Source organism: Ambystoma mexicanum, chromosome 9, assembly GCF_040938575.1.
Source record: "Ambystoma mexicanum isolate Mex_15411 chromosome 9, UKY_AmexF1_1, whole genome shotgun sequence".
NCBI classification, from domain to species: domain Eukaryota; kingdom Metazoa; phylum Chordata; class Amphibia; order Caudata; family Ambystomatidae; genus Ambystoma; species Ambystoma mexicanum.
In genome coordinates, this window is record NC_090931.1 from 24,636,861 (window position 1) to 24,657,758 (window position 20,898).

The following is a 20,898-nucleotide window of genomic DNA, read 5'->3' on the forward strand; positions in this document are numbered from 1 at the left end:
TCTCTCTTCATGTGGTAATATGATGTTGCTGCTGTAATTCCCCATCTTGGTTACCTAAGGAAGGAAAAACTATTTTAATACATCAGCATTGTGCACTGCTTTTGGAAGCTGCTGTCTTGACTCAGCAACTCGTTCTTGATCAGTTGTCTGCTTTCTGGATGATAAAAACAACTTTCTCTGTATCTCTGGAATCAGTCTTTCATCAGTTGAAATGTAGATGCCTTTTTAATATCAAGAAAAACGACCTCTGCAAGTCTAAACAAGATTAATGACATATATTATCTGCCAATCTATGCTTTGAATCTGCCTCAGCCAGACGACATGTCAATATTCTTTCAGCATGAATCAAGAGTTCTTTTTATCTTCAACCTTTCGATCTGTCCCTTAAAGGAAAGTTTCTACACCGACCTGTGATTTCATTCAGGATAGATGCTCACTTGAATGATAATACCGAGCAAGATCACATTAAGATTTGCAGTGTTTTTAGGATCCCTTAGAAAGGTGTGCACATCAGTGTGTCTTCCCACAAGGTATGGATATTCTTCAATCAGATGAAAGTATACCACAATGACTAGTCTATGAGCTGCTTTGTTTGATAGGGGCATTTGTATTATCCTCGCTGTACTCGGGTCGCTGCAAGAAATGTTCATTGATGACTATAAGCAATCTTCTTATAATTTATTCAATCTTAGTATTGTGTAAGAAAGCAGGAATGCGAGTGGTTCTCCCCACCAACGAAGGGTAAGCGCGCAACACCAACTCGAAATAAGTGAGAATGTGCTTGGAAAGGTCATCACTGGGTGACACCATGGGTAAATCCAAACAAGAACACAGTGTCAATCGAGTCTGGGTATTGTACCCTTTTCTAATTGCTGTGTCCACGATCAAAATCTGGCATAATCCGCTTCTTATCAAGGCTTAAGCATGCCTCAGACCAAAGTTTATAACCTACTGTGGCTTTATGAACAAAAATACCTTCTTTCAACCTGAAATGATAGCACAGAGTGTTCAAACCAGTTTTCCTTGACCCTTTTATAAATGGCTTAAAAGGAATGTCCCGAACCAAGCCACAGTTCAATGAATTCTTTGTCTTTCTACTTGTCAGCTTCTGCGTCCTTTTTCCTCGTCATAGATCTCGTCTGCACATGCTGTAGTTCTTCCCCGATTTTTTTACTTGCCTCATCGTGTAGGAGTACAGGCAGAGGAGTTTCTCCAGCAGAGATTTTAAAGTCCCCCAAGAAGATCAAAGCACGCCTGCCCTGCACTTTGTCAGCAGACGGCATGATGTCTTCCACAATGAACGGACCGTTCAATCGGGGTTCGTCCCACCTTTTCCTTACGTGGTTGCGAATCAAGACCGCATACCCGGGAAATAGTTGTGGAACATAAAATTCTTGAGATTGGTTTGATGTAGCATCTCCTTCTGCGTTCTGTACTGCTCTACACCCTCATCTCTGCAGTTGTCCTAAAATGACAGAAATACTGGAAGTCATACAGTTCAAATAATCACGCAATTCCAATCTCAATAGTTAAGCAGTTGGCTGAGCATCAATTCCAACTCTGGATGGAGGCATTTTAGGAGTTCTCATTCATCTCCCTGTCACTGTTTTGTGGGATGTGAGATGGTGGTCAGAACCCGGTTGGTACCTTAAAGCATACAAAGCCAATGGTAGGCGATGCAACCACCCTTTCTTCAAGGTCAGCTTCAATTTGGCTATTTGAGCCTCTCACAAAATCCCATTTCCTTGTGGATGATAAGCTGAAGAAAACCTGTGCTTTATATCAATTAACAAGCTGATCTGCTCAAATATTTGATTTCCAAAATGTGGGCCATTATCTTACCTCATAACTTGACATACCCCCCATCTAGGAAATACTTCTTGCACTAAGAATTTTGTTGCACATCTAGAGTCTGGGTGTGTTCATGGACCTGCTTCTATCCATTTCGAGGGAGGACACACCACGACGATCAGGTATCTATATCAGTTACATACTTGTATCATGTTGACATAGTTGATATACAAGTGCTGAAAAGGGGCATAAGGTCTCGGAATAACTCCCCTAAATGTGCGCAGTGTATGCCCAGCTGTGGATTGTTGACACACAATACAGTTTACCATAAAAAATGCAACATGCCCCATTAAATTTGACACAAACCATTCCTCAGCAATAGCTGTAGTGAGATTCTCCCTAGTTGTATGCGCGGGGTAGTGTAGCTGTTCCAGCACCACCCTTAATAAGGCTATAGGCATCACCAGTTAACTAGTGCTGTCCTGTCACCACAATGCTTCAGAGGGGTTTAAAGAACACCCTCTTTGCGTCCACAAATTATTTTCCTCTTGAGGTGGTTCCTTCTGGACCTCCACTAACTGCGTTTTTAACAAGTGGTTGTACCCTTCAGATACAGTTATCATAATAATCATTTTTTCATTCACATTAGAAGTTTCAACATTCATCATCTCTTTATCTGTTATTGCTACGCGCTTGGCCTCAGTGTCTGCTGCTTGATTTCCACGTGAGATAAAATCTGCCCCTTTAGTATGGGCTGCGCATTTAATGACTGTGATGGCTACTGGGAGTTGTAGTGCCTTAATGAACCTATCCAATAAGGCGGCGTGCTCTCCGATCGGAGGTAGCCCCTCCTTTTCCAACGTGCTAGCCCTGCGTGCACCGTTGACGTCACATAGGCAGAGCCGCTGTACACTGTTACTTCCTGGTCTGCATGATTCTCGATTGTGAGTATCAAAGCCAATAATTCTGCAGCCTGTGCTGAATAATGTGGCGGCAATCGAGTACTAATAAGCACCTGAAATTCCCCCTTAGCCGTGTGGTTTACCACAGTGGCACCTGTATATCTCTGTCCGTCACTTTTATCAATCCTTGAAGAACCATCAATAAAAACAATCTCTCCTCCTGCTATTCATTCTCCTTTATTCTGGGGAGCTCATCACATAACTCTTCATAGTTCACACAATCGTTTACAGGCTCTCCCTCTGTCATTGACTTTGCTATAAACATGGCAGGATTCACTATTGTACATCAAACTATTTTGAATGCTGGATTTGATATGACTACCTCATAGGCAGAAGTCCTTTGAGAAGTCAATGTGCCTTTCAGTTTTCCTAGAATTGCAAACAGTGTGTGCTCAACAAATAACATCATGGAACATCCCATCACTATGCTAGCAGCCTTCTCTATTGTGAACATGGTGGCTGCTAAACTTTGTTCGCACAGAAAAGGACCTCTCATTCATGGGTCTAAGATTCCACTGTCATATGCAAGGGGCTTGTACCCCAAAGTGGTTCTCTGTGTAAGGACTCATGTCGTGACAGTCCCATCTGTATGTGAAAACAAAAATAATTCCTCAGCATAATTGGGAATCCCTAAAACTGGAGCCGTGCAAATTGCTTTTTTCAATTCATCAAACCCTTCTTCCATCTCTTCAGTCCTACGATTCTTTCCTGCATTGCCTGTGCTTTCTTTAGAGCCTGCAATAGCGGCCTTATATTTGAGCTGTAGTCAAAGACCCATGCTCCAACGTAGTTACATAATGCAAAAAATCTCTGCATGTGTTTTATCGTGTGTGGCTTGGCTGTTTTTAAAATAGCCTCAGCTCTTTCAGGAATAACCTTTTTCCCTTCATGCAAAATCAGTTGGCCTATGTACAACACTTCTTGTTGACAATCTTGTAACTTGTCTTTGTAAACCTTATATCCTTTGTCAGTGAGTATAATCATCAGCTGGACAGAATTGTGTCTGCACTCTTCCTCTGAGGTGCTGCAAACTAAAATGTCATCCACGTATTGCAGAACAATGCTTTCCAAATCAATATTGCTTAAGTCCATCTGAAGGACTCTATTGAAAATCGATGAAGACTCACAATACCCCTGAGGCAAACAAGTACTTTTCAGTCGTGTTTATCTGTACGTAAACAACATCAGATCCTGCGATTCTTTATGCAATGGGATTGAGAAAAACGCATTTTTCAAGTCAATCACTGTGAAATGTCATGCGTCAACATGTATATTACACAGGATCATAGGTGGGTTAGGAACTAGAGGGAACTTGGCCTCTACAATTTGGTTTATTGGGCGAAGGTCCTGCACTAAACACCACACCCCACTTTACTTTGTTCACAGGGTTAACTGACGTATTACACAGTGGGCCTCATTACGAGGTTGTGGGTAGCCTTGCCAGTTTTACCGGCAAGGCTACCCCCAAACCCGCATCTGGCTCCGGCACCCATGAAAGGGGAATCACCAGGCCATTCCGACATCAGCAGACCCGGAAATTCCCCTTGCACGGGTGCCGGAGCCAGTATGTCCCCATTCCCATTTGATCCCCCATAGGGCTCAATGGGAATGGGGAGGAAGGTAGCAGTGATACCGTTTATAATGGTACCGTTGCTACCATCATGTCCTGCTCGCGGATGCCGGTACGGCCACCTGGTCAGACCAGGTGGCTGCAAGGACACCCTCGAGCGGAAGTCCTAGTATGGCGGTACGGTAGTGTTGGTGCCGTTGTTGCCTTACCGCATACTCCTAATGAGGCCCACATCACTAAAATACCCTGATCCATCATGGCAGAAATTGTCTTAAAAATACCTCATCCGCCTCTCTGGACATAGGATATTGTCGTGCTCGAGGTAAAATTGCTCCTGGTTTCAATTTAATCGTCACTTCTTCAACCCCCTTCAGAAGGCCTACGTCATAAGGGCCTGTGGTCCATAATCAAACTGGCACTTTCACCATGTTATCATCAAAATACTTGGGACGTTTTTGTGCTATCATCACTTTCTGAGGAACTTTTCTTTTAATTACTCTTATCCAATAAGTAATGCACATCTCGAATATTACGGATGATCTACAAAGAGATCTTCATCAGTGACGTCAGTTAGTCTGTAACCCTCCCTGATGGCAATTACTGCACGCCATTGTTTTCCTTCATCATCATGTCCATCAAGCAAAGCCATTTCCCCTCGCACTATGGTTGCTTGTATCTTCAAGCATAGGTATTCTTGGTCTGAACAAAAATTCATCTGGAGTTCTCATTGGTCTGCCTGCTAGGCCTGACAACCATGACAACAGATTGTGTACTCCATACTGAAAAACCTCTGGTTCTAATGGAATTGCTCTCATAGCTAGTTTTCCTGCATATGCCATAATTATTTCGCACACATTTACATAAGGCATTCCTGGTGTTGAACACACTACACCTTCATCAGTGAACGAGATTGTCATATTCAACTTAGTCACTAAGGGCCTCATTACACGGAAGGCGGTAAGGGTTAACGGTCACCGGTAATGGTACCGGTGACCGTTAACCCTTACCGCCTTATTACGAGGTCCCTTTGCGGGTTGGTACTTTAACGCCTGCTTTTTGCAGGCGTTAAAAAACAACCCGCAAAGGGACCTCGGTGCTAATTACGGCACCGCAAATTTGCGCTACCGTAATTAGCACCTTCCCCATTCCCATTATGCCCTATGGGGCAAAAATGGGAATGGGGAAGGGCAATGGTGGAAGGGGGAATTACCACCCCGCCAACTTTGTAATAGGGCGGTAATTCCCCTTTCCACCAAGGCGGTGCCGTGTTTTTTACCGGCATGAACCATGGCGCTAATAGCGCCATGGTCCACCACCTACCGTGTAATGAGGCCCTAAATCTCGTCCCAATATATTGACAGGTGTTTGCCTCAAATATAACAGTGGCACTTTCATGTCACATTCTCCTCTGGAAACTGGTAATTCTTCAGTGAAAGAAACTCTGCTTGTAGTTCTTGTGAACCCCTGAGTATTCATGGCATTGCCAGACATTGAAAACTTTCCCTCTCGTATACATGAGCACGTTGCACCCGTGTCTACTTAAAACAAAAAACTTTGCCCCCTATACTGACGTCCAGCCTTGGTTCCTCATGGGGGTTTTGTGTCACGGATAGTATTGAAAACATCAGGTCTCCCAGTGGGCTGTCCTATTGTGGATACAGCCTCATCCCATCGCTTGTGAAAGGATTCCCTCCATTGAGAGTGACATCCCTTATCCCAGGAGTCAATAACTGACCTGTGTTTGTGGTTTTCTGAAGCTGCATAGGTGATTTCTGCAACTGTCCTTGTGGCGGATTAACTGCTACCTGCTGTGGTTGCAAGACTTGATGTGCTCTCGGCGCTTGCTGCTGCACTGTTTGATTCTGCGCAAATCCATCTCCATTCTGCTGCGACTATGCTGGCAGATTTGACATCCCCCTCTTGTAAACTGGCCACTTTGCACCATCCCTTGACTTCTACACGTAGGAGAAAAGTGTCCTGTCATTCCACACGTCCAACATATAGGCAGTGGTCTCCCAACCTGCCCATTTTGCATACCCTGATTACCATTTTGCATATTTTGAAACACACCTTGTTTATTCTGAAAGCTTCCCTGATAATTTTTTTTTTTTTTTTTTTACTTTATTTGTTTTGGTTTAGAAAAACCTTTACAAATTCATTTTCATTACAAGGATACAAAGTAAAAGGAGATTATTCTGCCAATTCCCTTGATAATGTTGCCAACCTCGTCCTCAAAATCCTCTTCCTCGTGGAGCATATCCACTATTACTATGATCAAACTGCCTTTGATTGTTTTCCTGCGACATGTTCACTGTCTGTTGTGAATTTGATCCGTCTACGCTGGTCAACATTGCCCCTTCAATGGCGTACAAGGATAATCTCTTCTGCACTAACTTTGCCTCCTCGCCTTTGCGAGCATCATGCTTTTTGCGATTCTTTTCTTGAACGAGTCTGCAATAATGTGCAATGGTCAGCTGAATTTCCAACCACGGTTTAGCTTCTTTCCCCACTAACCTCTTGAGCTGCTTCTGCACTGGCTCTGGCAGCCTTGGCATAGTATATGATAAAATACTGGTATAGATTTTCCCCAAGATTCGCCCATTTCTAAAGCCCAAGATTCCTGAAAATGTTGAATGTAAATCAACAGATCATCCCCTTCCTTCATCATTTTCATCATTATAGCTCCCATATCGGACATGTCCGTATACAGTACTCAAAGCGCTTTCCAGACTGCCACCCTACAGTTATTGAATGGAGCTCCATCATGAGCAGTATTGACTTTAGTCACACCAGCATATCCTGCCCTTGTCCATACGTCATCAGCTCTCTCGCCAAGTAAGGTGATGAAAAGACCCTTAATGTCCCCTATGGCCAACGTGTTTCCTTCCGTCATTTTCTCTAATTCATGTATCCATTTCCCAGCACTAGAAGTTAAAATCGGGAGTTTACACCTTAAATTATCTTTGTCCATCTGGGGCCATGGTATATACTATCTCATCGCTGATCATTTGTCAGTCCACCGCAGGGACAATATTGCCACATCACCATCTACCTGACAATGATCTTAACATGCTCCCCCTCTGACCATGGCGTTTCCCTCTAGGTCGGTCTGACTGTGTCAATGGCTCTGACTCCTTAGATGCAGGCACGTTTAAACACGACCATCTTACTTATCCATAGAAAGCATCCCTGAAAACCACATGCGTTATCTTTTTCTTCCCCATGGAAGGCTTCCCTTTCTTCGTCTGACATTTCTTGTGCACAACTCGTGCAACTTCACTCTTCGTCATCTCTATTTAGAGTCAATTGGTCTAAAGACAGCTCCTTCTGTCTCGCACTACATGCGGCTGCCTCCGTGTCATACAATTGAGTGCTCTCAAGACGGTCATTTTTTCCCTTCCCCTTTGGCTCTTTCTGAGCTCTCATTTCATGATATACTTTTTTTAAAAATTTTTGTTTATTGACAACATACATAACAGGGAGGGCCATGCGGCCTATCCAAGTAGCAAAAAAGGAGTTAAACAAGATGAAGGTCATATTGTCAGTAACATTTTCCGATAAGTTCCCCCCCCCCCGTTACCCAAACTCCCAACCCCTCTTACCCCCTCCCGTCCCCTCCCCCCAACAATTAACCTGCCAAGTTCAGAGAAGATGCTAATACTTTAAGCTTAAGGGAGAACACTTGCATAGCATACATTAGTAATAAGTGATCCTTGAAACAGTGGGGTAAAACCCCGAAGGGGTTAGGCCAAGGTAAGACCAAACCTCCGAGGAGTGAGTGGGCCTATTCCATGCAAACGTTTGTACAATTGCCCCATTATAATCGCATTGAAATACAGTCATCGTGCAGCAGCACTGCTGTCCAATCTTGGATAAAATCTGACATAGTATCGTTTGCTATTGCGGTGAGTTTATCGTAGTTGAAAATCACCCTGAGTTTGCAGAGCCATTCCTCTTTAGAGGGTGCCAGGGCACTCTTCCATTTTTGCGCGAGCGCCAACCTCCCTGCCCGCAACATGGCGCCAATGACCTTGGGGAAGGCATTCACCTCAGACTCGGGCATGGGGGAGCCCAATATAATTTCCAACGGGTGCAGCGCTGGACCATAACCCTCTATATCTTTGATCCAGCTAAGTAGTTCCGTCCAATAAACTTGTATGGGCGGGCAGCTCCACCACATAAGAAACCAAGTTCCCCGTTGGTGGCACCCTCTAGGGCAGAAAGGGGAGACGTCCCGGAACATTTTAGACAACAAGGCCGGGGGGCGATGCCATGAGTGAAGGATTTTAAAGTTATGTTCCATAGCTGCTGTGTATAAGGAGCCCGTGAAGATGCACTTAAAGACCGCCCTCCAAGTGTGATCATCCAGTGACATTCCCGTCCTCTCTTCCCATATGTGCTTGAAGGGTTGTCTGCCCTCCAGGTCCGATGTAACCAGTACATTATAGAACCTAGACAGCGCGCCTTTACGTGATGTACTTTTGGCCAATATAAGTTCGAATGGGGTGAGGGGGCGACTGAGCAGCTCGGACCACCTTGGTTGAGTAAGTATCCCTTTCAATCGCAGGAATTCGAAAACCGAGGGGGGCCTATCCACCAGAGCCTCCGCCATGTCGGCGTGTTCAATGAAGCCCTCTTCTTGTAAAAGCTGGGAGACTCTTTCCAGGCCCATGTCAGACCAGGCCTGGGTATCCCGGAAGCCCCTCATGTCCAAGTCGATGGGCGGACCCCAGAGTGATGACAGCGGAGAAGGCCATGTAGTTAACATTTTGTTGGCTTTACTGGGTCTCCACAGCGCCCAAAGAGCAGCTAAGGTGGGATGTGTCCTGAGCTGTGGGGGGAGGGACCTGGGGGAGGCCCAGAGGTAGTCTCTGACCTTTTTTGGGTGAGCGTGGGTATCTTCGACATACGCCCAATACGTACGCATGTCGTCCCGCATGTGCTCCAGCAATACCCTAAGCTGGGCTGCTTTATAGTAAAGCCTAAAATCGGGGAGTCCAAAGCCACCATGGGATTTTGGGAGAGTCAGGGTGGACGCTTTGATCCTGGGTCTTTTGCCATTCCAGATGAAGTGTGAAACACGGGACTGGAGCACCTCGAAAAAGGCCTCGGGAATCACAGTGGGGAGTGCAGAAAAGAGATAAAGGAGGCGAGGTAGAATATTCATCTTAACCGTTACCATGCGTCCGAGCCAGGAGAGTGTAAGGGGAGCCCATCTTTTGAGATCGCTACTGACCTGGGCGAGGATTCCAAGGAAATTACACTGGTATAGTTTTGACAGGTCTCTGGGGATGGTGGTGCCCAAGTATCTTGTGGATTCTCGCTCGATTCTAACCCCCTGAATGTCGGGATTGTTCCCGATATCTTGTTCCCCTGGGCCCATGGGCATGATGCTCGATTTGGATGTGTTTATTCTAAGCCCCGAAAAGGAGCCAAAAGAGTGTATGAGATCAAACAGTCTCGGTAGGGACTGTTGAATGTTGGTCAGGTAACCAAGTATGTCGTCTGCGAATAGGGAGAGCTTAAATTCACACTCACCACACCGTATTCCCATGACTACCGGGTCGTTCCTGACCGCTATGGCGAGGGGCTCCATGGCCAGGGCATATAAGAGGGGCGATAGGGGACAACCTTGCCGGGTGCCCCTAGAGAGGGAAAAAGGCTCAGATGTACCCCCGTTAACCAGTACTCTCGCCGAGGGCGAGTTGTACAGTGCTGCGACCCACCCGCAAAAATTAACTCCCAATCCCATCTTCCGAAGAACCTTGATAATGTAAGGCCATTCGACGCGGTCGAAGGCCTTTTCTGAGTCGAGTGAGAGGAGGTATCCCTCCACTCCCTGTTCGGATGCCTCGTGCATAAGATCGAGGGTTTTTCTTATGTTGTCTGACCCTTGACGCCCCGGGATGAAGCCCACTTGATCCCCATGTACCAGGGTAGGGAGGAGTTTTGCCAATCTATTCGCCAGAAGTTTGGCCAGAATTTTAACATCAGTGTTTAGGAGCGAAATGGGGCGATATGATTGGCATAAAGCGGGGTCCTTGCCTTCTTTAGGTAAGACCACTATTAGGGCCGACATCATCGTGGGCGGGAGAGACCCGTGGCTAAGTGCAAAGTTAAACATCTTGGCCAGAAAGGGGGCTAGCGTGGATCTATAGGTCTTATAAATTTGACTGAGAAGCCGTCATCCCCCGGGGCAGTGCCGCTCTTTAGGGAGGTGATTGTATCGATTACTTCTTCCGGGGAGATGGGGGCTTCCAGGGTGTCGGCTGTGTCAGGTAGCAGGCCCGGGACAGGGAGAGAATCTAGAAACCTGTCAATGTAAACCCCATCTCCCTTGTATTCTGAGCAATATAGTTTTTCATAATAAAGCCTAAATTGTTCCGCTATCTTGGAATCCCTTGCAGTAGAAGTACCATCCGCGGCGCGGACTGAGTTCACTCTCCTGCTATTCCTAAATTCGCGGAGTCTCCAGGCCAGAATCTTATCGGCCTTTTCCCCTTTTTCCATGTATTTTTGTTTCAAAAATGAGAGCTTCCTTTCCATTTGCCCTACTTGCAGGTCGGCCAGCCTAGTGCGCAGCCTCTGCAGCTCCTCCCACTGCCCCGGAAACATCTGTGTTTTCAGTTTTCCACCCGGTTGTATGACCTCTGTCCTGGATTTCAGATCTTTCTCTTCCCGTTCCCTCTCCCTTTTTTTTCCTGCCCCAATGCCAATCAGGGTACCTCTGATAGTTGCCTTAAACGCCTCCCACACTCCCATGGTGCCCACCTCTCCGTTGTCGTTGAGGGAGAAGTAGTCTTCTATGGCCTTCAGGAGGGTTTGGCGTGTCTCCTTGTCATGCAGGAGGAGGTCGTTACAACTCCAACGGGAACAGACCGCTGGGGCAGGGGGGAGGCCAATCTTAATCTTAACCATGTCATGGTCCGTCCAGGGGACGGTTTCCACCCCTGCGCCGGCGACCTCCGCCTGCATGGATGAGTCCACCAGAATGTAATCTATTCGTGAGAAAACATCGTGGGGTTTTGAGTAAAAAGTGAAGCCGGGGTTTAGACCTTCCTTGGGTATACTCGAGTCGCACAACCCCAATTCCTCATTCACTTTCTGAAAGGTTGATGCCATTTTTTTGTGAAGACGGAAGTTAGGGCAAGGGTTCACAGATTTCCTATCCCTCTCGGGGCACAGCACCATATTAAAATCCCCACCCACCAGGAGGGTGCCTTCCGCAAAAGCGACTATTGTCGCCTTCATACTTTCCCAGAAAGTGTCCTGTGACTCGTTTGGGGCATATATGCAGACCAAGGTGAACAAACGTCCCCGCACATCCCCCTTTACCATGAGGTACCGGCCCTCAGGGTCAGCTTTAGACGCTTTGAACCCAAAGTGAGCCCCGGGAGACACCAGTAAAGCCACTCCCCTCTTCTTAGTCTGGGCAGAGGCAGAGAGCACCTGTTCTATGTTTTTGGCCTTGAGTTTGGGCTCCTTCCCCCGAACCCAGTGGGTCTCCTGCACAAAGAGGAATTGTAGATTCATCCTCTTAAATTCACGCATAAGGAGCGACCTCTTGGTGGGTGAGTTGAGCCCACGTACATTCAAAGACCCCACTGACAAGGAATGGAGTGAATCATCCATTGGGACGCAATTTGAAGCTCATAGCTCCAATTTCAAGGATGCAAGTGTCGTAGTTCTCAAATTGTGTGGTCAAGTCCCCGAGCCTTGGCGTACTATAACTATTTCCCCAACAACCCAACTTCCCCCCTTCTCTCCCCCCACCCCTCTCCCCCCAGATCGCCTGGTTGTGTTGAGGCATCGTCCCAAAGTCACACAACCGGCCAACCATGTCTCCCTCCTCCGGGCTCATTACCTCTTCATAAGCACCCTTATGAGCCCCCCCCCCCTTCTTCGGGGCAATACAAAACGAGAATCATAACAACCTCCCCCCTTGAAACGTTCTTGAATGAATTGTTCGTCGGACCCCAATGGTCCGTTTCAGCCATTCTGAATGTCCGGAGACGTTGGGGCCACTCTCCTGAATTTCCTTTGGCCTCGTACTCTGCGCCTCTCCTTCGGAGCATTGTTCCCTTTTGGGCCCTTCGGGGCTCGCTCCCGATCGTGGTCACCTGGTTCCAAACCCGAGCCATCTAGGAGTTCACCCGTCACTCTATGGATGTCGTCCTCGGTGACCAGGGCATATTTATATCCCTCGAACTCAAAAGAAAGTGAAAAAGGATAACCCCACCTGTAACGGACTCCCTTGGCTTGGAGCATTTTTGTCAGAGGGGAACAAAGGCGGCGTCTCGCCAGAGTGAAGGCCGATAAGTCTTGATATACCGAGATCTGGGCCCCTTCCCAGTCCACCGGGCCCTTCTTGCGAGCGAGCTCGAGGATCCTGCTTTTCTCTGAGAAATAGTGGAAGCGGACTAAGACGGACCTGGGGCCTCTGGAGGCTGCCCCCGCTCTGTGGGCTCTGTCAATAGTGGGCTCGTTGGTATTGGCCCCGTCAAAGAGCACTCCCACCACCGCGTTTACGGCCTTGACGATGTCCGCCTGGGTTTCGCCATCTTGTTCCGGGAAACCTAAGAAGCGTAGGTTGCAGCGCCGTTCCCTATTTTCCAAATCGTCCATTTTTAGAGAACATTTCTCCTCTCTTCTCTCCAGTTCCGATAGGCGCATGTCAAATTGCGTCTCGAAGATGCCATTCGAGGTAGTATTATTTTCCAATGCCTGCACCTTGTCATCTAGATTGTCCACCTTTTTGTCTAGGGTGTCCAGCCTATGGGTAATATCTGCGCGGAATCCTCTGATTTCCTCAAGAAGGGCCGCCATTCCCCTGGACACCACGTTTGCATCTGTTGCTTCTTGCTGCGTTTGGGCCGCCATTCCAGGGGCTGTGGGGGACTCTGGGAACGGACGCCGGAACCTCTGTAGCGATTCCCTCGAGGACATAGGCCTTCTTCGGGCCCACTTGCTCCGCGGGGGCCACCACCGGGAGATCGTAGCCAGTGGGGCCTGGTTAGCCTCTTTGCATCCTGGGGGAGGCGGGGGCCCCTGGTTGGCCTGGGGCCAAGGGCGGAGGTCCGGTTATGGGGGGTTCAGCGCCGCTATCAGGTCCCTTAGTGTGGGTGGGGGTCTCCCCTTCTCGGGTTTTCACCTTGTAGTTCACTGCAGTTGGGGCCGTGGCCTGGGGTGGTGAAGCTAGCCAGGGAGGGGGTGGGGAGGGGGTCCCGGGCCCCTCGGAGCGACTTTATGCAGCACTTGCGGGGGGTAGATGCTCCCAGTTGGGCCCAGCGCCCCACTCCGTCTCAGGGTGCTTGTGTGGGCTACACTGGGTTTCTCTCCTTCCCCCCCGATGAGTCTTGTTACCCCCAGCGGGTGCCCAGCCCCGGGTTGGGCCTCCTTACCTCGGGGGGCCTCTCCTGCGCCGATCGGGGGATTCCGCGCACTTCTGGGGTGCTCGTTCTCGCCTCCCCGTTGGGAGTGCTTCGCGATCTGCCGCAGCGCCCTCTTCTCGGGCTCCCGGGACCCCCTCTCGGGCCGTTGCTCCGCCGCCGACAACCGTCAGGCCGAGGCGGATGTCCGCGGCCTCGGTCGCCTGGGTCTCTGTGGGCCTTCCCTGGGCCCGGGCTCGGCGCTGCGTGCCGCGGAGCCTCAAAACCGCAGGGGGGAGGGACTTCGCGCCCTCTGGAATCGCGGGGCTGTAACTCCGGCTCCTTTGCACCCCCGAGGCTCGGGTTTGAGCTGGGGGTGCTCTGCACCTTCGTACTGGGGGGGGGAGTGTATGTCCCGCTCTGGGGGTGTCGGGGGGGGGCTCAGGTCCCTCGATTAGCGCCCAGCTGGGGAGACGAGCGGAGATGCTTCAGAACATCTCGGCGCCCCCTGGTGGATTCATTTTCACCTTCATGATATACTTTATCAATCGTTTCCCTAAAGCTCTTAGAGTCAAACTCGTTGTCTAGATTTGCTCTAGACAGGCCTGGTAATGACTTGTATTATGGAAAAAAATGTCTCTATGTCCTGCCATGCTACTTTTGGATCAGGATTTCTTACTTCCTTTCCCAAGTCATCGAGGTTGTGTGCTCTCTGCCTCTTTTACGTTCCATATCATCATCAAATTATCTTTGCTTTCTAGCTTCCTCTCTCACTCTGTATTCCTCTTTCTTTTTCATATCCCTTCTTTCATTTGCTCTTCGTATCTCCTCATGCCTTCTTCGTTGCATCCTTTTATCCCTTAACTTTTGTTCTTCTTCTATTCTTTTTCTTTCTCATCTCTCCTGTTCATCAACTGTGCTTTGTTTGTTGTCACGTTTTCTTTGCTCTTCTGCTCTCTCTTGTTTTTTAGCTTGCCCATCTTGATGGAAATGCTCTTGTCTCTGTTTATCTTTCCTTTTCGTTCCTTTGTCCTTTAATCAGTCTTCCCTTTTTCATCTTTTTAATCTTGCTCGTCTTGATCTCCCCTTTGTCTTACATCCTTGATGCTTTACCATCCAGTTTAAGCAAAATCTGACCTCCCATCCATTGTTATCTAAGAGCGCTATCTCATCAGCTTTGTCTCTTTCTCCCTTACATTTCTTTATTTCTCTTCCTATATGCTTGGTCGATCGCTTCTTTCCTTATCGCGTCTCTCCTCGTTCCTTCTTTCTCAATATTTTTCTCTGGGCCCTCGTCACTACTTTGCATAGGTGACTCATAAGCCAGGTTTCTATACCCCACTGCTGCTAAAGTTCCCTTAATGGGTATAAACCATCGTCTTTCTTACCCTTGTCTTCTATTTCAGACAGGGTGGGTGGAGCAGAAGGCTCCTCACCCCCCTCTCTGCATATATTAAGTATCCAATCTTAAGGAGGTTCCTCATCTTTCTCTTGTTGATACATTTTCCAGAGCTCTAAGCTCGCTAGGCGCTTTTCTAGCTTCTTCCCAGTATATGCTGCATGCAAATATGTCGTCATATGCTGCATGACTGCCTTCGACAGTGACCTTCCTTGCAGCCACGGCATAAACAATTTGTCTGCGGTTCCTTTAACCCATTCTGCAATGTATTGTCTAAGCTTAGATGCATGTTTTGGCAATTGCTTGCAGAGATGCACAAGTGGTGTAACATTCTCCATCCTTAACCCTTCAATCTTAACTTGTTAGCGCTCGCTTGCTTTTTAATCATAGGTTTAAAAACGTGTTTAAAAAAAACAACACAGTATGAGCAAACACCAACCGTTGCAAGCTCCAATCCTGTCAATCACAATTTTACTTTAATCTTGCTAAAAAACAACCATCAAATACAATTAAAAAACAATCTTTTTTTTTTCAACTTCACATTCCTCTATTTATCATCAATTTTTCTTTAACTATGACGTCATCACTTTTTTTCTTTTTTTAAAACCACATAAAACAAACAGACAAACTTGACGGTCACATAAATCTCCTATGATCTTCTTTCTAAGACTTGTCTTGCCCTCCGAAAAATTCTTCAAGTGACGCAAATTAACCCCTTTGATACCATCTTTAATCGGTTCCATCTCCTAATGTTCCGCTATGAGACTCTGGCCCTGATTCATAGAATATTTGCACCAAAAAAAACAGGATTTGTGCGCCATTCTGCCCGCAAATCCCTGTTCAACAAATGGGGATTTGCGGGCAGAATGGCGCACAAATCCGTTTTTTTTCAGCGCAAATAATCCATGAATCAGGCCTTCTGGGTTCAAACTTCTTCTAACATTCTTTCAAACTTAGGTATTGGGCATATCCTCTTTATCGTGATCTCTCACACGATATTCCTTATTATATTGCTCGGCCACACTCAAGTCAATATCTCATTCCCCATATATATATATATCTTTATAGTCTTACTATTAAGTTACATTTATCCTTCCTCCCTCCGTTACTCTCCTTTATTTTACTACGCATGCATCAATTTGCCACACTCCTCAGTTTCTACTCACCATTTGCATATTTTCTTCTTCGGACCCTCGGGATTGTACACCTCTGTTATTGCCTCTCCAGGCTGTTTTCCGTTCCGCTCTTCGTAGACGTGGGCGGGGATTCTTATGGAAACTAAGGGGACCCGTCACACCCTCCTTGCAAGGATTTTTTTCAATTACACTACCCACTATCTGCAGGGAGCTTCACGTCCTGTCAGTCAAATGGCAAAGGGCGTGCTATATTACTAAGACTCTAAAGTTCACTTATGTCGACGGTTGATGGATTTTCTAAAGAACCATCCTCTCTCTGCTACCAAATGAAATGGGTTGCCCAGCCCTTTAAGATGGGTAGCAATACCCTGGAGATGGACGAGGATTCAAATTTTATTCATACACCAATAATCAAGACGACTTAGGTAGTTTGGAAAAAGGGAGTCCGTTGTAATATCAAACAGGGAGTGCAACAAACATCAGCATTCGCTCGATCCTCTTACTCAACTCCTTTTAGTAGAAACTGAGGTTATATAATGTAAAATTGTCACATGTGACGTGTTGACCTGCATCACTACCTACGTGGCAAACTACAAAACCTATCGAGGAAAGTGATCGGCTCGAAGTGAATTTCTAAGTATAAGTTCCATATCAGTATAGAACCGTGAAGGAGAGTGATAGGGTACATAACATCAGGTGGGGCAACTAAGCCCTCCCCTCCAAAGGGCCACACTGAACATCACTAATTACACAATGTTCCATTGGCTACACAAACTATAGGACCCTTAATTACGCGGTCCTCTGCACTTGGTTGTCTTCTAACCCCGTCAGTACTTTTCCACCTGCGTCTAGAAGCATGCAGACTGAACATCCAGGTGCTGGTGGGTTCGTTTTAACGCTAGCTTCTCACCAATTAATATATCAATCCATCATCACCTCAATGGTCCAGTGTCAATTAGTGCCTTGAAGTCTGGCCTTCAGTTTGTACTGTGCTCTGTTTAATGTTTAAGGAGTTTAGGAACAGCCTGCCCTCGTGCGCAGGTGTGACCACCTCAATCGGCCAACTTCCTTCTTCCGCATAACTGGACACCATGAAATCGAGCCTTTTTGTGTATTTAATATTATTTTCTAATAGCCCACTGACATATTTTGTTTTGCTCAAGCCTTCTGAACAGGAGTCTCTGTTCTTTCAAACAATTTGTATCAAATGTCAGCCAATTCCAGTTCTAATAAGAACTTGGCTTCTTGGCTCATCCAACTCCTTCTGCTGAGATTCACTTGTTATTCAATTAACTTTTTTTAACTGTGACACCCTGAAATGAGGCCTTCTTGTTATCGTTCAGCACTGCTTATAATGCGTAGTGGAAACATCCATCTTTTACTCGTCCATATGCAACTATATATAAATTGGCGCTTGCCGCAATTCATTTACTATAAACCGTGAAGCTAGCTTTTAAGATTACTTTGCTGCTTGCATTTCTGTTTGATCTGTACACGTTTAAACTAGCTTAATACCTTCATCTGTTTCTGTGGCATACATTCTTTACCTTGATCCCAAGATGTCACTAATCCTTGATACTTTCCTGATGTCTTATAGAATATCTGCATTCTTTGGTCTCTGCTTCTCTTCTGTGTGCATCAGTTCAGCTCAGTTGTGATGTCACCATTCATCTGCTCTGCTTCTTCAGGAATCTCATTTACATGGCCCTCATTTTGTCTTGTACGCAGGTATGGGTTTCTCAATGGGTACCTTGCCTCCCAGATCTTCTTAGGTATTGGTACTCTTATTGGTACTGCACATAGTCCACGCTCTGCTCTTCGATGGCTCAATATTTCCACATACGTCACAAACTTTGGTTCCCACTCGATAGGTAATTGAGGCGGGGCAGTTGGAGAGGGGTACTTGGCTCCTCCTCTACAATGGTGTACAATGGTATACAAGGTAGACAAAGAGAAGCTAGAGTATTGTCAAGAAGAGGAGTTATACATAGGTCAGTTATTTTCACATGAGGGAAAGAGAGTGACACCTGAAAGAGCTGAGGTGATCATGAAAACTGCAAAATCGCACACGGTGAAGCAGATGCAGCAGTTTTTGGGGCTACCTAATTATGTTAGAGCCTGGGTGTTTGATTACAGTTCATACACAAGACCCCTTTTGCAGGCTTTAAAGAAAGCACAAACAAACAAGGATAAAATAGAATGGACTGAGGAAATGGAGGGCGGGTTTCAAGAGCTGAAGAAAGCAATTGCTACAGCCCCTGTCTTAGGAATTCCCAAGTATGCCGAGGAGTTTTTCTTATTTTTTCACACAAATGGGACAGTCATGACCGCAGTGTTTACACAGAGGACCGCATTGGGGTATAAACCACTAGCATATTACAATTGGATTCTAGACTCAATAATAAAGGGACACTTCCCTTTCCGAACAGTCATTGGCAGCCACTGCATTCGCAATTGAGAAATCTACAAGCATTGTAATGGGCTGCTCCATGATGTTTTTTGTAGAACATGCTTTGTTTGCCATATTAGAGAAACCAAAGGGAACATTGACATCCCAGAGAGCTTCTGCTTATGAAGTAATAATTTCAAACCCAGTGATTAAAATTGTCAGGTGTAAAATAGTGAACCCTGCCACATTTGTAGCTGAGCCAGTGGCAGATGGTGAGCATATGCATGACTGTGCAAATTATGTAGAGTTTTATGATGATATACTGCACGTAAAGGAAAATGTGCTGTCATGAGGGGAAATTCTCTTTATTGATGGTTCTGTAAAAATGTATCAAATGAGTGGAGAAAGCCATACTAAGCAAATTGATTTTATTTCTTGCAGGACCAAAGCTGCAGAAGCAGAAGCCAAAAGGGTTGTGTAGTCACCAGATATTTGAAGCTTTGATACTCCAGATGTTAAGGAAAAGGTAGTCATGATTATGGTAGTGAAAGAAGGATTGAATCATTTACCAAGAACACAATTAATGGATATTCAACAAAGTGCACCACAGGAATAGCAAGAATTGTGCAAGCAAATGGGGTATTCTTTATACCCAACTGAGCCATTATGGCAACAGGATAGAACTGGAAAGCCAGTGATGGCAGCAGCCTTGTTAAGGGTAGCACTTGAACAGCTGCAACACCCAGCACATGTAACAAGGGAAAGTCTTGCTGCAACAATTGCATAAGTCTGGATTGTTCCAAAACTGTTAGAACATGTAGAATATGTAGTAAAATGCATTATATGTCAAAAGTTTATTTCTGGGCATACACTGCAAATGATTAGAGGAGTAATTCCTCAACCGAATGGTCCTTTTCAGCATTTACATATCAATGATGTTAATATGCTGCAAGTATATAGTGGATATGGATACAGGTATCTGATAGTGGTGGTGTGTCCCTTATCTAGGTGGATAGAAGTAGGTCCGTGTACACACCCTGATGCCACTTGCGCAGCAACGTTCTTAGTATGTGAAGTCTTTCAAGATGGGGAGTGTGCGAAGTGATGAGATCCGATAATGGGCCACATTTTGTCAATGAAGTATTTGAACAGATAAGATTATTGTTAAGTATTAAGCACACATTTTCTTCTGTTTATCACCCGTAAGCGAATGGGATATGTGAGAGACTCAACGGCCTCCTTAAAGAAAGGGTTGTCAAGCTCAAGTTGACACTGAAAAAGGGATGGCTATATTGCCTGCCCTTAACATTATATGCCCTAAGGAATCAACCTGGTTCGGACCATCACCTCACACCCCACAAATTAGTGACAGAAAGACATATGAGAATGCCGTTGACTCTTCCATCAAGTAGAAGTGATACCCAGAGTACAGCAAAAATGTTAGGAAATTACTTACGTGATTATTTCACATGTATGGCCACTGATATCCCTCTCATTTCAGATCAACTCAAGCACCATGGGGTTCCATCTCAGAACACAGATGATAACCATTCAGCAATCAGATCTTCTGAACTTTTAACAGCACCAAGACATTTTGCTGGTGACACCATGCTGATTAAAAGCTTAACTAGGAAGTGGCATGAGCCAAGATTTGTTGGTCCATTTGTAGTTGATAACAGTGCACCCTCAGCATTAAAAGTTCAAAGCAGACGAGCTTGGATCCACCTGAACGACGTCAAGCTCTACACCGGCGAGGCCGCAGCACCCCCAGCCATTGATTCAGAAGCAAGAAAAGAAGAAGTTCAGTGTGTGCAGACTCGATCGATGATTAAGATGAATGACGATAAGGCTACAAACTTACTAATAAATGCAGATTTGCATTTGGACTGTTGCTTGGACATTCCTTATAGATATTATTTTAGTTGTTCCACTCTTTTGCTTAAGCCACAGGAATCTTGAGAACTAGCTTTAGAGAAATGTTGATATTTCATGAATATGCCTAAACAACAACATTTGGTTAAGAATTGGAAACATGAACAGTTTCCTGATTTGTTTCTTACTGAATATTTGTTTGGCTGATTTATGGTTCTCCTCGAAAGTAATGTGCATCGTATCATGCTTGTTATTTTTGTTTTTATTCTTCAAGTTTATCCAGTCCTTGTTAGAATGAATGTAGACATCCACACTTTTTTACAGGATCCTAAGAATGGCCCTGTAGTCAGAATGTTGCTTGTAGCAATAGCAGTGGAACTACTGCAAATTCTGAATCTATCACTGTTACCT